At 44.1% G+C, this 17,144-nt stretch overlaps 1 protein-coding gene and 1 long non-coding RNA gene across 2 annotated transcripts in view; one reads left to right on the top strand and one right to left on the bottom strand.

Annotated features, from left to right (window-relative positions):
- The window catches only part of umad1 (UBAP1-MVB12-associated (UMA) domain containing 1), a 78,374-nt gene that overhangs the window by 11,841 nt on the left and 49,389 nt on the right, over positions 1-17,144 (top strand). The gene's annotated exons all lie outside the window — the stretch shown is intronic.
- On the bottom strand, positions 1,603-15,989 carry LOC119966196. Its single transcript, XR_005460693.1, has 2 exons — positions 15,773-15,989; positions 1,603-3,239 (listed from the first exon to the last, which is right to left on the bottom strand). It is a non-coding gene; the product is annotated as an uncharacterized LOC119966196 (long non-coding RNA).

Below are 17,144 nucleotides of genomic sequence, written 5' to 3'. Positions count from 1 at the left end.
AAGTAAAGTATATTGGTGTGTGGTTGATTTTTAGACCAGAGGACAGTTTATAGTGCTGTAAACCAGAGGTCAGTTTTGGATAAATTCTCTGATATATATTAATAGCCTGGATTTGGGTATATGGGGCAGAATTTCAAAGTTTGCAGATGACACCAAACTCAACGATGCAATAAACAATGACAAGGTAGGATAGTGCAAATTGAAGGAGGGCAGAGACAGACTGAAATTGGCAAAACATGGCAGATGAAATTTAATAGACAGAAGTGTGAAGTGATACATAGAATGAAGGGAGGCAACAAAAGGCTAAATGTTACATTTTCAAACGGTTTTCAGCTGCATATAAACAAATGGGTGTATGTAAACAAATCGTTGAAGTTGGCAGTCAAAGTTAAAAATCATCTGAGATACTTGGCTTTATTAATAGATCATTAGATTATAAAGGTTAGCAAGCTATGCCACAAAAACAGAAAATGCTGGAAATCTCAGCAGGTCTGACAGCATCTGTGGAGAAAGAATGGAGCTAATGTTTTGAGTCTGGATGACTCTTTGTCAAAGTGAGCAAGAACTGGAATTGGATCGGATTTAAAGAGGGGGGGGGGGGGTAGTGGGGCTGGATAGAGGGCCAGTGATTAGATGTAGACAAAGGGACTATAAATGGTGGTGATCATGGCAAAATGGGTGCTGGTAGAGGCACATTAAGAGATCAGAATGTGTTAATGGCAGAACAAAGGTAAGCATTGTGTTAAAGGACAACTTGGAACAGGGAATGGATGTCCCTTAGTGAGCTGGGGTTGGGAAGAGGGGAGACAACGGTGAGGGGAAAAGGGATCGATGGAAGAAATGAAAATAAATTGAGTAATGAGTTCACAGTCTGAAGTTGTTGAACTCCATGTTAAATACGGAAGGCTTTATCTTTTTGTGAACATCACCTTTTCAGTTGTTTTCTTCACCTATTTTCTTCTTGCACATAAACCATATTGTGCAATAATTTCCATTTAAATTTCTGTACATTTCGATACTTAACTGAAAATTTTCAAATTTATTTGTGCCTTATAAATCACAAAACACTTGACAGAATTTTTGTGAATTGCTCCTCTGTTTTGTGTTTTCTAGTTGCAATTATCTGACTACATCTGCCATAAAACATGGAACAGATTGGCTAAAGGTTTCAACTTGGTGTGTTTGCCAACCAGCATTTTTCTTCTTTCCTCCATCCATCTTAATGGACAGGAAAATTACAGGCCTGGGTGAGCACACAAGTGAAAAACTCAGTCAATGTGTTCACACTGCTCTATAATACAGATTACAATTTTGCTGCCTAAGAATGATATTACTGAACTAAAACTTGCAGTTCAATTTTGAAGTGAGATCAAGTGGTTCAGTTGGCTTGCTTATGAACAAAATCCAATTTAGGATCAGGAATAGGCCACTCGGCCCGTCGAGCTTGTTCACCATTCAATAATATAATGATGATTTGACTGTGGTTGAACTCCACATTTTCTCCTACCTCTGATAAATACGAACATATGAATTTGGCGCAGGCGTAGGCCTCAGAATTAGATGGCCACTTTTGACAGGATTTTCTCAGTCAGTGACACTTGCTCAATTTTGAATAAAGCATTTATTTTTGTTCCCAAGTAGAGCATTTAGCATCTTACAGGTACATAGTCTCAAACCTGGCTATCCAAAAACTGGACATGATGGAAAACCAGGCATTTTTCTAAGTTGCCATGCATGAATTTTAATTCTTATTAGTGAGTAAAATAACTTACTGGATTGATCGGCTAGGTGCTGCATTAGTATTCCAGACTAGTTATTGGCTTCATGTGCCGGTCTTTCTCCAGGCATTGAGTGGTCTTAGCGACCCTTGACCTCACCCGACATGATCCTCTTTGCCTGACCCTTCTGAACTGCCTCGATCTGACTCCATCTGATCACAATAGTCCAACTCGAAAACCGGCAATCCTCTTCAGCCAGTAGTGCTGAATGGATGATTTTTTTTCTAAGCCTCGTACTGATATCCCCAGAAACACAGATGCCAGTCTTCAGCCACTTTGATTCATCCCACGTGATATCAATGAACAGCTAAAGGGACATTGCAAAGGCTATGGTCCCTGACAATGTTCTGCAATAACACTGAAGACTTGTGCTCCGGAGCTAGCCACATCTGGATAGAAGCTGTTCTAGTACAGCTACAGTGTTAGCATCTACCTGGCAATGTGGAAATTTGCCAAGATATATCCACAAAAAGCAGGAGAGATTCCACCTGCCCAATTACTACCCCATCAATCTACTCTGGACCACCAGCAAAGTGATGACAGCACTAGTCAATAATGCTACAAAACTATGCTCGGCAATATCCAGCTCATTGACACCCAATATGAGTTTCCAAAAGAGGCTGCTCAGCCACTGACCTTATTACAACTTTGGTCCAAACATTGAACAAAAGAGTTGACCTCTAGGGGTGAGGTGAGAGTGACTGCCCTTGACATAAAGACCGCGTTTAACTGATTGTGGCATCAAGGGACCCGAATAAAATGGAGTCAATGGGAATTGTGGGGGGGGGGGGGGAATCTCTGCACTCATCGGAGTCATGAATTCCCAATAAAGGAAGATTGTTTGGCTGTTGGAGGTTAATCGTCTCAGCCCAAGACATCACTGTAGCAGTTCTTCTGGGTAGTACCCTAGGCCCAACTGTCTTCTGGTCTGGTTATAAGAGCGGGTAAGAAGCTAGGAAGTCTGTGGTGAGTAACTCACCTTCTCACTCCCCAAAGCATAATTATGATCTACAAAGCACAAATCAGGAGTGTGATGGAATTCTCTTGCCTGGATGAGTACAGCTCCAACGACACGCAAGATGCTCAACATCACCCAGGACAAAGTAATGCGCTTGATTGGCACTCCATCCACCACCTTAAACATTCACATCCTCCACCACCGACGCACAGTAGCAGCAGTGTGTACCATCTGCAAGATGCACTGCAGCAACTCATCAAGGCTCCTTCAACAGCATCATCCAAACCTGTGACCCCCACCAACTTGAAGTACTAGTGCAGCAGATGCCAGGGAATTCCACCACCTGCAAGTCTCCGTCCAAGCCATCCAACATCCTGAATTGGAACTATATTACCATTCCTCCACTGTCGCTGTGTCAAAATACTGGAATGCGCCAACAACATCGTGGGTGTACTTGCACCACATACTTCAAAATGGCAGCTCACCATCAACTTCCTGAACACCTGTGAAACAGTAAATTAAAAATTCCATTGTATTTTATAATATACATAAGAGTACGAAGTATTTCAAAATGCATATTTCATGGAATGCAAATTAAATCTGCATTTTGTCAGGGGCTTGAGGAGAAATATATATCAAATATTGCTTCAAATGGAAATGTTACTGACTTCCGGTACTATTTTTTAACCTGCATATATAGCAATGATAGTTATGGTTATGAACAATATGCTAGTTACTAAATCGAAAGTTACTTTGTGAAGGCTTTCAAGTTGTATATGAATTGGAAAGAAGGATCTTGTATGCCACACAGTGGAAATAAGGAAAAATGCAACTTGCCCAAATATCTTTCACTGGGTAAAAAAAGCATTAATTCACATTGACTGTTGAAATAAATCAGAACTTTTTAAAACAGTAATAGACTATGAATTGTGGAGATTCAAAGGTTTGTGAGTGTTCAGGGACATAAATTACATCGAATACAAATTTAAAAATATAACAGAGAGGCTAATAGAAACATTGGGCGCGATTCTCCGGCCAAGTTGCGCTCAAGTGAAAGCACAACCCGGCCGGAGAATACCAGGAGAGGCCTGCAGAGAGCCTCCCGATAACCTCCACTCCTCGCGAGATTCTCCAAAGTCCCGTGAGACGTCGGAGTCGGAACCCCGCCCCAAATGGGCGGGATAGATGGCGCTCACATAAGCAGGTCGTAAACCTACTTGTGACCTACCTGCCCGGGATTCATCGGCCTTCCCCGATTCTCTGGTCTCCGTAGGGAGGCTGCAGCCGGGCGCCGATCAGTGTTGGTCCACACAAACGTGGACCAAGCGGAACGGCACCTGGTGGGGTCTCCTGGGCCATCGGAGACATCTGGGTGGTCAGGGTAAGTGCAGGGTGGACCCCTGCTCTTCTCTTTCTCCCCTGCCCCTAGAATTTGGGCACCTTGGCACTAAGCTGGCTGGCGTACAGCCAGGGTGCCAGTGCAAGGGTGGCACTGCCAAGGGCCAGGGAGCGAGGAAAGCCATGCCCTTGAAATGAGGGTGGGGTGAGGTGTTTGAAGGGTGGGGGAGTGCAGGGCAGGTAAGTAGGGGCCTCCAGGATGTTGGGTGGGGGTCCTAGAAGGAAGGGGGTGCTGTAAAGGGGCTTGGGGTCTGAAGAGGGGGATCCCATAGTGGTGTGTTCTCACTTGGGGGATGTGGCTTTGTGTCCATGTGTGTGGTGGGGGGGGGGGGGGGGGGGTGTGGTGACATTGCCCATGGGTGGGGAGTTGGGGGACCCCACAAGCTCACTTAGAGATCGGTGGCACCCTTGCAAAATGGCGGCCCGATCTCTGAGTTCAGCTCCCCAGTGCTAAAAGATTATTCGAAGTGTGGGCTAAACTGGTGAGAAACTCCCCAGGGCCCAAAAAAGTGACTCTATCATTAAATAACAGTGTGAAGCTCGCCTGCATAGCCGGTGGGAGACTCCTGAAAAACCCGCCAGAAATTATTTGGGAAAATCGCGCCCATAGAAACGATGAACTGGAGTTGTCATTTGGCCCTTCGAGCCAGCTCCGTAATTCATTATGATCATGGCTGATCCTCTAGCTCAATATCATATTCCCTCTTTCTCCCCATATCCCTTGATGGCATTAAAATCTAAAAAAATGATCTAGCTCATTCTTGAATACATTCGGTGACTTGGCCTCCACAGCCTTCTGTGGTAGAGAATTCCACAGGCTCCCAATCCTCTGTGTGAAGAAATCTTTCCTCATCTAATCTTATATGGTTCACCGTGTCGCGTCTTTTCGTCCGACGTCACTTCGTCCAACGACACTTCGTCCACGTCTTTTGGTCCAACGTCTTTTTGTCCGCCGGTCTTTTGGTCCAACGTCACTTCGTCCAATTATCCAATTACAAATTAACTCCGTATAAAACCATTTAATTGATAAAATGCAAGTACAATACAGCAAGTGAATTTAATTGCTAAAATGCAAGTAATTGATAAAATGCAAGTAAAATGCAAGTTGCAAAATGCAGTTAAAAAGTTAAAAAATCTAAAAATGCAATTAAAAAATCTAAAAGTTTACTAATTACTTAAAATTCCCGAAATTACTTAAAATTGATGTAAATTGTAAATTCCCGAAATTCCCTAAAAGTTAGATTTCCAGAACTGTACCCGAGAGAGAATAATGGGGAGAGGACAAGATGATTTGATATTCTACAATTCCGACAGACACAAATATAAGTGGGAGTCTAATTGGATTTAGACAATGAGTGTAGTTCTGAAAGAAGCAGGTTTAAACTCGATTTTCCTCGAGTGATTAAAACCTCTGGTTGGCAGTGGGTTCTGACATTACAGGTCTGAAATGATCAAATATTCCATCAGATACAATGGCTCTCATCACGCTGGAGCATACATGGGTGAATATCCTGCAGCTTATCTTAATAATGTCTGGAGATCAAGCAGCACAAATGCAGAACTCAACCTCAAGAGGCGAAATAGGTGGAGAGGATCCTTGAGCAGTAACATTGAAAATCTAAATTAAACTAGTTGTAATTGGATAATTGGACGAAGTGACGTTGGACCAAAAGACGGGCGGACAAAAAGACGTTGGACCAAAAGACGTGGACGAAGTGTCGTTGGACGAAATGACGTCGGACGAAAAGACATAGCACCATGGTTCACTCCATATCCTGAAACCATGTCCCCTGGTTCTAGATTCCCCACCCAGGGAAAACATCCTCCTTGCATTTAGTCTGTCCAGCAATGTTAAAATTTTATACGTTTCAATTAGACCCTTCTAAACTCTGAATACATGCCCAGTTGAACCAACCTCTCGTCATAGGACAGTCCTGGTATCCGCCTAGTGAACCACTGCTGCACTCTCTCCACGGCAAATATATCCTTTCTTAGATAGGGAGACCAAAACTGCATGCAATATTTCAGGTGTGGTCTCACCAAGTAAAATGTCGCCGTAGTCCCAGATAACCTTGGGCTGCTTTCCCCTTTAGAGGGGGGAGAGCTGACTGGTGGTGATTTAACCAACGACAAGCGAGCACTTTTCCAGGAGACACATCCGGAGTGAGACTCATACAGAGTGGGAAGATTTAAACTTGGTAATTTGGTGCAGTGAGGTAATTCGGTGCAGAGTGTGAGGAGGTGCTTTTTAACCCTGGTAAGTGACTGGTAAGTAGTCTCTCTTTTTCTTTTCATTGTCTAATTTATTTATTTTTATTTTGAAATTCTAGTTGTTTAAGTTTACCAAGGGTTTAAGACATGGCAGGAGATCCCAGACCCGTGTCATGCTCCTCGTGTGCGATGTGGGAGCTCAGGGACACGTCCACTGTCCCTGGCTCCTTCACGTGCAAGAAGTGTGTTCAGTTGCAGCTCTTGTTAGACCGCTTGACGGCTCTGGAGCTGCGGATGGACTCACTTTGGAGCATCCGCGATGCTGAGGAGGTCGTGGATAGCACGTTTAGCGAGTTGGTCACACCGCAGGTGAAGGTTACTGAGGGAGATAGAAAATGGGTGACCAAAAGAAAGAGCAAGAGTAGGAAGGCAGTGCAGGTGTCCCCTGCGGTCATCTCCCTGCAAAACAGATATACCGCTTTGGATACTGTTGAGGGAGATGGCTCACCAGGGGAAGGCAGCAGCAGCCAGGTTCATGGCACCGTGGCTGGCTCTGCTGCACAGCAGGGCAGGAAGAAAAATGGCAGGGCTATAGTGATAGGGGACTCGATCGTAAGGGGAATAGACAGGCGGTTCTGTGGACGCAATCGAGACTCCAGGATGGTATGTTGCCTCCCTGGTGCAAGGGTCAAGGATGTCTCGGAGCGGCTGCAGGACATTCTGGGGGGGGGGAGGGTGAACAGCCAGCTGTCGTGGTGCACATAGGCACCAACGATATAGGTAAAAAACGGGATGAGGTCCTACAAGCGGAATTCAGGGAGTTAGGAGTTAAACTAAAAAGTAGGACCTCAAAGGTAGTAATCTCAGGATTGCTACCAGTGCCACGAGCTAGTCAGAGTAGGAATGTCAGGATAGAAAGGATGAATGCGTGGCTCGAGAGATGGTGCAAGAGGGAGGGATTCAAATTCCTGGGGCATTGGGACCGGTTCTGGGGGAGGTGGGACCAGTACAAACCGGACGGGCTGCACTTGGGCAGGACTGGAACCGATGTCCTAGGGGGGGTGTTTTCTAGAGCTGTTGGGGAGGGTTTAAACTAATGTGGCAGGGGGATGGGAACCAATGCTGGAAGTTGGAAGGTAGTAAAACAGGGACAGAAACAAAAGGAAGTAAGGGGAAAAGTGCAAGGCAGAGAAGACATAGTCAGAAATCCATAAGGGCGACAGTACAAGGTACAGTGACTGAGGGGAGCACAGTGAATAGGCCCAGTAATAACAAAAGGAATAAAACTGGAGATGTTAAGATTCAAAACAGAGGTAAAAAAACCAACATAAGTGTACTTTACCTGAATGCTCGTAGTATTCGGAATAAAGTAAATGAGTTGGTGGCACAAATCATCGTAAATGACTATGATTTAGTGGCCATTACTGAAACATGGTTAAAGGATGGTCACGACTGGGAGTTAAATATCCGAGGGTATCAAACTATTCGGAAGGACAGAGTGGATGGTAAGGGAGGTGGTGTTGCTCTGTTATTTAAGGATGACATCCGGGCAATAGTAAGGGATGACATCAGTGCTACGGCCACCAAATAGTAACGAGATGGTGGGGCAGGCAATAAACAAAGAAATAACTGATGCATGTAGAAATGGTACAGCAGTTATCATGGGGGATTTTAATCTACATGTCGATTGGTTTAACCAGGTTGGTCAAGGCAACCGTGAGGAGGAGTTTATAGAATGTATCCGCGATAGTTTCCTAGAACAGTATGTAATGGAACCTACGAGGGAACAAGCGGTCCTAGATCTTGTCCTGTGTAATGAGACAGGATTGATTCATGATCTCATAGTTAGGGATCCTCTCGGAAGGAGCGATCACAATATGGTGGAATTTAAAATACAGATGGAGGGTGAGAAAGTAAAATCAAATACTAGTGTTTTGTGTTTAAACAAAGGAGATTACAAGGGGATGAGAGAAGAACTAGCTAAGGTAGACTGGGAGCTAAGACTTTATGGTGGAACAGTTGAGGAACAGTGGAGAACCTTCCAAGCGATTTTTCACAGTGCTCAGCAAAGGTTTATACCAACAAAAAGGAAGGACGGAAGAAAGAGGGAAAATCGACCGTGGATATCTAAGGAAAGAAGGGAGAGTATCAAATTGAAGGAAAAAGCATATAAAGTGGCAAAGATTGCTGGGAGATTAGAGGACTGGGAAATCTTTAGGGGGCAACAGAAAGCTACTAAAAAAGCTATAAAGAAGAGTAAAATAGAGTATGAGAGTAAACTTGCTCAGAATATAAAAACAGACAGTAAAAGTTTTTACAAATATATAAGACAAAAAAAAGTGGCTAAGGTAAATATTGGTCCTTTAGAGGATGAGAAGGGAGTTTTAATAATGGGAAATGAGGAAATGGCTGAGGAACTGAACAGGTTTTTTGGGTCGGTCTTCACAGTGGAAGACACAAATAACATGCCAGCGACTGATAGAAATGAGGCTATGACAGGTGAGGACCTTGAGAGGATTGTTATCACTAAGGAGGGAGTGATGGGCAAGCTAATGGGGCTAAAGGTAGACAAGTCTCCTGGCCCTGATGGAATGCATCCCAGAGTGCTAAAAGAGATGGCTAGGGAAATTGCAGATGCACTAGTGATAATTTACCGAAATTCACTAGACTCTGGGGTGGTCCCGGTGGATTGGAAATTAGCAAACGTGACGCCACTGTTTAAAAAAGGAGGTAGGCAGAAAGCAGGAAATTATAGGCCAGTGAGTTTAACTTCGGTAATAGGGAAGATGCTGGAATCTATCATCAAGGAAGAAATTGCGAGGCATCTGGATAGAAATTGTCCCATTGGGCAGACGCAGCATGGATTCGTTAAAGGCAGGTCATGCCTAACTAATTTAGTGGAATTTTTTGAGGACATTACCAGTGCAGTAGATAACGGGGAGCCGATGGATGTGGTATATCTGGATTTCCACAAAGCCTTTGACAAGGTGCCACACAAAAGGTTGCTGCATAAGATAAAGATGCATGGCATTAAGGGTAGTAACCCTTAAGTAACATTAAGTAGTAGCATGGATAGAGGATTGGTTAATTAATAGAAAGCAAAGAGTTGGGATAAATGGGTGTTTCTCTGGTTGGCAATCAGTAGCTAGTGGTGTCCCTCAGGGATCCATGTTGGGCCCACAATTGTTCACAATTTACATTGATGATTTGGAGTTGGGGACCAAGGGCAATGTGTCCAAGTTTGTAGATGACACTAAGATGAGTGGTAAAGCGAAAAGTGCAGAGGATACTGGAAGTCTGCAGAGGGATTTGGATAGGTTAAGTGAATGGGCTCGGGTCTGGCAGATGGAATACAATGTTGACAAATGTGAGGTTATCCATTTTGGTAGGAATAACAGCAAACGGGATTATTATTTAAGTGATAAAATATTAAAGCATGCCGCTGTTCAGAGAGACTTGGGTGTGCTAGTGCATGAGTCACAGAAGGTTGGTTTACAAGTGCAACAGGTGATTAAGAAGGCAAATGGAATTTTGTCCTTCATTGCTAGAGGGATGAAGTTTAAGACTAGGGAGGTTATGTTGCAATTGTATAAGGTGTTAGTGCGGCCACACCTGGAGTATTGTGTTCAGTTTTGGTCTCCTTACTTGAGAAAGGACGTACTGGCGCTGGAGGGTGTGCAGAGGAGATTCACTAGGTTAATCCCAGAGCTGAAGGGGTTGGATTATGAGGAGAGGTTGAGTAGACTGGGACTGTCCTCGTTGGAATTTAGAAGGATGAGGGGGGATCTTATAGAAACATTTAAAATTATGAAGGGAATAGATAGGATAGATGCGGGCAGGTTGTTTCCACTGGCGGGTGACAGCAGAACTAGGGGGCATAGCCTCAAAATAAGGGGAAGTAGATTTAGGACTGAGTTTAGGAGGAACTTCTTCACCCAAAGGGTTGTGAATCTATGGAATTCCTTTCCCAGTGAAGCAGTTGAGGCTCCTTCATTACATGTTTTTAAGGTAAAGATAGATAGTTTTTTGAAGAATAAAGGGGTTAAGGGTTATGGTGTTCGGGCCGGAAAGTGGAGCTGAGTCCACAAAAGATCAGCCATGATCTAATTGAATGGCGGAGCAGGCTCGAGGGGCCAGATGGCCTACTCCTGCTCCTAGTTCTTATGTTCTTATGATCACCATACCTCAGCTAAGGGGCAAGATTGAGAAGGCGGGTTCTTCATGAATAACCTCAGACGTTACGGTAATTGAACCCCACCCTGTTGGTCTCTCTCTCTCTGCAGCACGAACCAGCGTGGGTAGCACTGATGGGCAGCAAGGTAGCACAGTGGGTAGCACTATGGCTTCACAGCTTCAGGGTCCCAGGTTCGATTCCCGGCTTGGGTCACTGTCTGTGTGGAGTCTGCACGTTCTCCCTGTGTCTGCGTGGGTTTCCTCTGGGTGGTCCGGTTTCCTCCCACAAGTCCCGAAAGACGTGCTGTTAGGTGAATTGGATATTCTGAATTCTCCCTGTGTCCCCGAACAGGTGCCGGAATATGGCGACTAGGGGCTTTTCACAGTAATTTCATTGCAGTGTTAATGCAAGCCTACTTGTGACAATTAAGATTATTATTAGCTGTCCAGCCCACTGAACTCTGCAGTATGACATCCCTACTTATAAACTCAAATAATCTTGTAATGTAGGTCAACATACCATTTGCCTTCCTAATTGCATGCTGAACCTGCCTCTCCACTTTCATTGACTGTTGTACAAGGACACCCAGATCCCTTTGTACATCCACACTTCCCAATGAATCATCATTTAAGTAATACTCTTCCTTTCTGCTTTTCATACCAAAACGTATAAGTTCATATTCAGCCACTTTGTACTGCATGTGCCATGTGTATGCTCACTTACTCAACTTGTTTAAATCATCTTGAAACCGCCTTGCATTTTCCGCACAACTGACAATTCTGCCCAGTTCTGTGTCGTCAACAAACTTGGTCATCCCTCCTTGCTGCTGACTCCATCACCCACCCCAGCCATTCTCTTAAGTTGATAGCATTTTTCCTTGAAACTGCCATGCATAGTCTTGAAATGCATTTGAAGTTTTGAAGGCTTAATCTTTCATTTGCCAGTACGTCCCTGCACATAATGCACATGGGCTTTCCAGCATTGGCACGATTGGATTTGTTTATTGTCACGTGTACTGAGGTACAGTGAAAAGTATTGTTCTGTGTACAGTTCTGACAGATCATTCCATACATGAAAAGAAAATACATAGTGCAAACATAAAATACACAATGTAAATACACAACCGGCATCGGGTGAAGCATATAGGAGTGTAGTACTACTCAGTAGAGAACATGTGTGAAGAGATCAAATCAATCCATAAGAGGATCGTTTTGGAGTCTGGTAACAATGAGGCAGAAGATGTTTTTGAATCTGTTAGTGCATGTTCTCAGACTTTTGTATCTCCTGCCCAATGGCAGAAGTTGGAACAGTGACTAAGCTGGGTGGGAGGGGTCTTTGATTATGCTGCTCGCTTTCCCAAGGCAGTGGGAGGTGTAGACAGAGCCAATGGATGGGAGGTGGATTCGTGTGATGGACTGGATGGTGTTCACAACTCTCTAGTTTTTTCTGGTCTTGGGCCAAGCAGTTGCCATACCAGGCTGCGATGCAGCCAGATAAGATGCTTTCTATGGTGCATCTGTAAAATTGGTAAGAGTCAATGTGGACATGCCAAATTTCCTTAGTTTCCCGAGGAAGTATAGGCGCTGTTGTGCTTTATTGGCAGTAGCGTCGATGTGGATGGACCAGGACAGATTGTTGGTGATGTGCATATCTAGGAATTTGAAGCTGTCAACCATCTCCACCTCAGCCCCGTTGATGCAGACAGGGATGTGTACGATTCTTCGCTTCCTGAAGTCAATGACCAGCTCTTTAGTTTTGCTGAGATTGAGGGAGAGATTGTTGTCATTACACCACTCCACTAGGTTCTCCATCTCCCTCCTGTATTCTGACTCATCGTTGTTCGAGATTCGACCCACTGCTGGTCGTGTCGACATCAAATTTGTAGATGGAGTTGGAGCCAAACTTTGCCAAGCTGTCGTGTGCGTATAGTGGGTATTGTAGGGGGCTAAGTACGCAGCCTTGCAGGGCCCTGGTATTAAGGACTATCGTGTTGTTTATCCTTACTGATTGTGGTCTATGGGTCAAAGTCGAGGATCCAGTTGCAGAGTGAGGAGCCAAGGCCTTGGTTTTGGAGCTTTGATATGAGCTTGGCTGGGATTGTGGTGTTGAAGGCAGAGCTGTAGTCAATGAATAGGAGTCTGAAATGGGTTTCCTTGTTGTCAAGATGCTCCAGGGATGAGTGTGGGGCCAGGGAGATGGCGTCTGCTGTGGACCGGTTGTGACGGTATGTGAATTGCAGTGGATCTAGGCTATCTAGGAGTATGGAGTTCATGTGCCTCATAACCACCTCTCGAAGCACTTCTTTATGATCGATATCAAGGCCACCAGACAATAATCATTGAGGCACATTGCCTAGTTCTTCTTTGGCACCAGTATGATTATTGAAGCAGGTGAGGACCTCCGAACAGAGTAGGGAAAGATTGAAGATGTCCGCGAACACATCCGCCAGCTTGTCCGCGCAGGATCTGAGTGCATGACTTGGGACCCTCTCAGGACCCGTTGCCTTCCGAGGGTTCAACTTTAGAAGCTGTTACGGTGGGTATAGGTGTTTCCGGGGCTGCTGGGGCAGTCAACAACAGTTTGATGGTTTCCTGCTAGAATCGAGCATTGAATGCTTTGAACCCATCGGGGAGGGGTGCGCTGCTGCTGGGGATTCTGCTCGGCTTCGCTTTGTAGCTCTTGTGTTGTTTAAGCCTTCCCATAACCGATTGGAGTCCATGACGTTAGTCTGTGACTCTAGCTTTATCTGATATTGTCTCTTGTCGTCCCTGATGAACTTGCGGAGATCGTATCTGGATTTCTTGTATAGGTCGGGGTCGCTTGACTTGAACGCCTCAATGACCTCCCGTCCATCTTAAGATCAGAAGTGGGGATGTTGTTCAGCACCATTCGCAACTCCACAGATTAATGAAGCAATCCATGTCCAAATGCAGCAGCAAGACCTGGACAATATCCGCATTGTAGCACAGTGGTTAGCACTGTTGCTTCACAGTACCAAGGTCCCAGGTCGGATTCCAGACTTGGGTCACTCTGTGTGGAGTCTGCATGTTTTCACTGTGTCTTCGTGGGTTTCCTCTGCATGCTCTGATTTCCTTCCGTATGCCCCGAAAGATGTACTGTTCGGTAATTTGGACATTCTGAATTCTCCCTCTGTGTACCCGAACAGGCTGTGGCGACTAGGGGCTTTTCATGGTAACTTCATTGCACTGTTAATATATGCCTACTTGTGACAATAAAGATTATTATTATTATTCTGTTTCCCCCTCTATGGGTTGTATTTCTGATTTTTCTCTGTTGGCTGTTCAGGATTACCAGCCCAAGCTTTAGACTTGCTTCAGTGGAAATGAGTGACCGTTGTGTCCCATCTATGATCTGGAATTCTAGATCTTCTTCCTTTACTTTGCATTGAGTTGTCAGATGAACTTGCCCTCTCAGTATGAGTATCGTGCCATCGTATAGCCACAACCTTACTTTTGAGGGCTTTATTTTCAGATTGGCATTTTGAGCCACATCACACAGATCTGTGAAAGTCATTATGTTGTGTCTATCTGACGCTTGTTTGCTTGATACTTTCCTTCTGCGGGCATCATGGTAACAGTCACAAACCATTTGTCATGGATAGACATGACTTGTTTGGTATGGTTCTTCATCAGACTCATCAGCTGATATCACTCCAGTGGCTATCTGTATAGGCTCGTTTTGTTATTTTCTGGTCAAACACTATGCAAAATGATTCCAATTATTCCAGTTGAAACACTGGTTTCCCCATGCCCGGCAATTCTGCTTCTCCTGTGTCTTCCTGCTGTCTTTTGCAGGATCTACATTCCTGCCTTTTCTCAGTTCTTTTGCATTGAACTGTCTTCAGCATACTCCTTTTCCTGGTTTGCTCTGCCATACTCTAGCTATTGTTTCACAACTTCTGCAACACGGCCATCGCTTTCTTTAGCATCAGTTTCTCAACTTGACTTTCAGCTAAGTAGACTTGCTCTCAACAAGGGGTCTCCGGGCGGCAGGTGGTGCAGTGGTTAGCACTGGGAATACAGCGCTGAGGACACGGGTTCGAATCCCGGCCCTGGGTCACTGTCCGTGTGAAGTTTTCACATTCTCCCGTGTCTGCGTGGGTTTCACCCCCACGACCCAAAGATGTACAGGTTAGGTGGATTGGCCACGCTAAATTGCCCCTTAATTGAAAAAAAAACAATTGGGTACTCTAAATTTATATTTTTAAAAAAACAAGGGGTCTCTCATCTGAGGACCAATCTACCGTTAACCAGATCACCTTTAAACTGTCCAAATTCACATCGTTCTGCTAGCTGCGTTGCTGCTGTGACGTATTGGTCAATGGTCTTATTTTCACTCTGAACTCCTCAATGTTGAATACATATCTTCCATTTTTTAAAATAAATTTAGAGTACCCAATTTATTTTTCCAATTAAGGGGCAATTTAGCATGGTCAATCTACCTACCCTACACATCTTTGGGTTGTGGGGGCAAAACACACGCAAACACCGGGAGAATGTGCAAACTCCACATGGACAGTGACCCAGTGCCAGGATCGAACCTGGGACCTCAGCACCGTGAGGCAACAATGCTAACCACTGTGCCACCTTGCTGCCCTCCATATCTTTCATATCGAGCATTTAGTCGGGGTTCAAAAAGTGCTTTCAAATCGTCCTTTTTTTACTTGTCTGTTAGATTTAGGATGGTATACACGTGTAGCAGTCTCTACTCAGCAGTGTTAACTGTGGCAACTCTTATTGATTCAGGCTTATTAATTAAGTCTGTTGCACTCTCATAGTCTTGCAATTGTAAGTTGAAAAACTGCCAATTTGCCGTGCATCACTATCCAATGTTACTGGAGATGGGATTGGAAAATATACTGCAGGTACTTTTATTCAATCTTATTTATTTGCTGACGGCCACTTTAGCTCAGTTGGCTGGTCAGCTGGTTCGTGCTGCAGAGTGAGGCCAACTGCATGGGTTCAATTACCGCGCCAGCTGAAGTCATTCATGACTTCTCAACTTTGCCCCTCACCTGAAGTGTGGTGATTCTCAAGTTAAAGCACCACCAGTCAGCTCTTCCCCACAAAAGAGGACAGCAGCCAATGGTCATCTGGGATTATGGCAACATTACTTTACTTTTATTTACTTGCAGCCTTTGCGTTTCCTTTTCCTGTGCAGCCAATAATTGCATTTGCAGTCTGTGTCTACTTTTCTTTTGCCTTTTTTTCTGCCTCCAGTAATTTCACTTACAGCATATGTCTGCTTTTATTTTTTGCGTTGCACCGTTGTCTGTTTTTCTTTGCAGCAGCTGTTTGCAGATTTTGAGTCTGTGTTCCTGGATTCTATGTGTTTCTACTCCTTTTTCAGATTTCAATAATCTATTTTTTGCCACACTGACACCATGTTGCAAGTATGATGACAGCTGTACATCTTTAGCGTCTCTCTCTCAGGCTTTTATTGAACTGATTTCAAGATGTCTGCCCCCAGTGGTAGACTCTTGACATGATCATGGGACTACAGAAAGCCTAAGGTGTCAATCAGACTGGTTACATTTCAAAACCCAAACAAAGAGGAAGGAAACAAACTTGAACAGCAAGAAATGATCTTGGACAAGAGAAGAAAACTACAGTAACACAATTAAAATTAAGTTCAACTTGCACAGAAGTAAATAGTGTGCCCACCCCAGTCCAACGCCGGCATCTCCACATCAGTAATGTTTTAGTTTTGACATGATCGCACTTAACAGATTATACACAACATGTACACAACAGAACGTTCAGTGAAACAAGCATAATGTAATATATTTCCATCATTCATTTCACCATCATCTTGAATTTTTCCATTTTTACTTCAACATTTTGAATAATTTCACGTTAAAAATCTTAACTGTTTTACATCCTTTATGATAGAGATTCAAACTTCCTTATACTTTTAGCATGATGCTGTAATATTTTATGCAGAAGTAGAAGCTCGGTAATAGGTCTGCTTACCTTCAGTGGTGAGAAATACATTGCATGATCATAAAATAAGTTTGTGGAGGGGACTGCTGTAGTCTTAGTTAGTGACTGAGTTATTTTTGTGCAATGATAGGTTTTTATTGCAACATATACGGCTCTAAATTGCTCCAAGATGGCGATGCTGACTAAACTCTTATCAGAGAGGAGGTAGTGGCATACTGTATTGTCACTGGAAATGTGATCCAGAGACCCATATCCTGGGGACACGGGTTTGAAACCCGCCATGGCAGATGGTAGAAATGAAATCCAATAAATATATAGAATTTTAAAAATGTCTAATGATGACCATGAAACCATTGTCAATTGTTGTAAATATCCTTTAAGGAAGGAAATCTGTCATCCTTCCCTGATCCACAGCAATGTGGTTGACTCCTTTAGGGCGGCACGGTTAGCATTGCTGCCTCACAATACCAGGGACCTGGGTTCAATTCCGGCTATGGGTTACTGTCTGTGTGGAGTTCGTACATTCTCCTCGTGTCTGCATGGGTTTCCTCCGGGTTCTCTAGTTTCCTCCCACAGTCCAAAGATATGCAGGTTAGGTGGATTGACTATGCTAAATTGCCCCTTTGTGTCCAACAAAGTGTGTAGGTTACATTAGGGGTTAA

This window comes from Scyliorhinus canicula, chromosome 5 (assembly GCF_902713615.1).
Source record: "Scyliorhinus canicula chromosome 5, sScyCan1.1, whole genome shotgun sequence".
NCBI lineage: Eukaryota > Metazoa > Chordata > Chondrichthyes > Carcharhiniformes > Scyliorhinidae > Scyliorhinus > Scyliorhinus canicula.
This window is presented reverse-complemented; position numbering and strand designations above follow the sequence as displayed.